Here is a 2,999-nt window from a genome sequence, read left to right as displayed (position 1 = left end):
TTAAAACCATCATGCATGTAACACGGTGTTAGAATCCTACTTGATTTAGATCTCTAAAAACTCCAGTCAACAGTCAGTTGTATTTATTAGTTAGTTAAAAAGTTAATAGGTGTCATTAGAAGTAGTTTTCGAATTCCCCTCATGCTTGAGGAGGAATATCGATCAGTTAGAATAAGAACTCTATATATAGCTGAAACGACAATGTAACCAGGGTTGGAAAACTTTATAACAGAGCATAGTATTTGGCTTATGTAAAGACTCACTTTCAGTAATATAATTTTGATTTTACTTCTCAGGATTCATGAAGGATTTCTTATATTCAGAATGTGTGATGTTGTCCTTTTCTTAGCTTTGTTGACAGTGGTATGGATGTATAATCACTCAGAATTCACTGAATGTGCTCTGATTTCCTGTATGCATCTATAAACTGTATGTTTCCATATGAGTGTATGTTCTGAATATTCAAATGCTGAATGCCCTGACTTCCATGTAAGGTCAAGATCTTTGTTAGATTGAGGTGTTGTTGACTCCATAGGCCCAATGGATACTTGTTTAATGTATTTCCAGCATTCATATTTGTCACAGTTGTTCTACAAGAGTTAGCCATCTTATTTTTAATCAAAATCCTTATTACACCCAGAGAGAGCCCTCTCAGGTTGAGGAGGCTAAGCCTCAGTCTAAAGTAGGTTTGAAACAGTTAGTTAGAGTCAACCTGACCAGCGGCCTATCAGGGTCTGATTTTGAGATAACAGCGCCTTCTTCTTCTTCCTTGTGTAACCCCTGGTGGGAAGGTAGTATTCCCTGGTGGTATGTCTGCATAGCATGCCCAACTTGTATGGTGGGATCAAACCCCCTGCAAGTCTGTTTGTATCTCATCTCAGCAGTGAAAGCCTAGTGATGGTGTTTTTGCGTGATGTTATTCCCTGTGCTGTTTGTTGGTGTAGTGTTTGGATGTCCTGTTAAGGTAGGGTGGATTGTATCGGCTGTTAGGAAGGAATCAATCGCCTACTTGTCTGTCTTGATCCCCTGCTAGTTTGATAGCCTCGACTATTAGTAAGGATTTGATCCCTAGGGTGTTAGGAAGCATGGATGCGATGTTCAGTTCAATAGCATGCACTGTGAGGAAGGATAACATTATTTGCGTGTCTGGATTGTATCCTGTTGTCAGCAAGCCTAGATTCAATGGTGGGTATTGGGGTTTGACCCCCCAGAGCTGATGTAATCGGATGGTAGGTTGTATCTGATCCCTGCTTGTGGATAAGGGATTCCTGTGCTTGGTTGGGAGCATAGCATGGGCAGGCTTGGCTGGGTGCAGGTAGGTGCGGGTGCGACCCACCCCATTTATTATGGAGGGCTTGGGCCCCTCCCACGCATTTTCCAGTGGAATGTGTGGAAGGTCCGTATCGTAGTCATGTGAATGGTGGGAAAGCTCAAACGTAAAGCGTGAGAAAGCTCGTAGTTGGTAGTGTTAATTCCTGCTACTATTCATATAACATCGTAGTCCTTTCTATATGAGAATATTGAAACTACGAAAGTAGTAAAAGCTGCTGCTTCCGACTGTAGGTCCCAATATATATTCGTGTGAATGTGTCCTACTGTACTTGTTAGTATGAGAAATTCCTCTCCTTATCAGTCGAGCCCCTGTCGGTCCTCTGATGGCTGCGACCTTGTGTGTATTACTGTGAATAAGAGAGATGTAGTATGTGGGTGAAAGCGTCAATGTGGTGTATGTGTGTGTTCAACCTGCCCTGTAGTAAGGTAGTGTTTGAAGTAGTTGTCCCCTGGGCAGTGTTTCCCTCGCATCAAAACGTTGGTAAGTGTGTGGGTAAGCGCCAATGAATAGTGGATCCGTGGAAAGTTGTGTGTGGATAATATATATTCGGCGCATGCATCCCCTGGCTGTGTCAAATGAATGGAATCCGTTGGAAGGGCTGGCTGTGTCATTATATATGATAAAAGTGGGTATGTGTCTGTGGACGTGAACTAGCATGGCTGAAAGAAGGTCCCGGAGGGGCTTGCGCTTCCTAGTGCAAGGAATGTGTGTGGCTTGTCCCGTGTGAGTGTAAAGGGTGTAAGGACCTGGGCGAGGAGTGTAGGGGTGGGCTGCAAATATATATGGCGGAATACTGCATGTCTAAGTAACTGGGGTTTGTATGGCTTTTCATATTAGATATTGGGTATGGTGGGCTTCGGGCCGAGGTAATGGAATGTCCGCTAAAGTGGCTGTGTTTTTTGGGGTATATCCCTCGCAGGTAGTGTGTGTTGGGTGTGAACCGTGCTTCGTATTGCTCGTAGTTGTGTCTTTCTATACAAAATATGTTTGATTGTGGGGCCCCGGCATAAACCCTTTACCGGCGGGCATCGACCCCCATATATATAAGGGCATAAACTCCCCCGCATCAATCAGTCACCATCACCCGAACGAATGTAGATAGTGGCAGCATCACTAATATACCCACCCACCCGGCATCACAATAACGTATATATAGGTAGGCATCAGTAATGTATAGATAGGCATGACATAAGTAACGTATATTCAGCTCAGCCGGGCGCAGAACATAAGGATAGACATGGCATCAGTAACGTATATATAAGCATCAATAACAGCAACGACACGTATATATTTATATACCACTAGCAAGCACTCACAAGGGACTATCACTTGCAAGGGAGAGATAGCTGGTTGTTGGGCTCATCATCTGTTACCCAGGCCTCGTGTTGCTATTGGACTGGTTCCTAAGCTAGTTAGTCAGTGATAAGCTGTTACCGAACCCAAGCAATTGGTCTAATTCCATCTGTCGGTGCTAGTTGGTCTAATCACTGGGACCAAACCCTACCTACTAAGCTAGTCAGTCTGGTGGCCTACCTCGCTAGCTAGCTCTTGGGCTGGTCATCCCTATCGATTCTATCGCTAGCTGGGCTGGGGTTGAAGAAGGAAGGGCTTTCCATGCCATGATAGATGGGAAGAAGGATGTGGTTCCATGATAGAACGATAGAAT

This window comes from Pinus tabuliformis, chromosome J (genome assembly GCF_031772625.1).
Source record: "Pinus tabuliformis cultivar Carrire ecotype Pingquan chromosome J, CPIR1, whole genome shotgun sequence".
Lineage (NCBI taxonomy): Eukaryota > Viridiplantae > Streptophyta > Pinopsida > Pinales > Pinaceae > Pinus > Pinus tabuliformis.
This window is presented reverse-complemented; position numbering follows the sequence as displayed.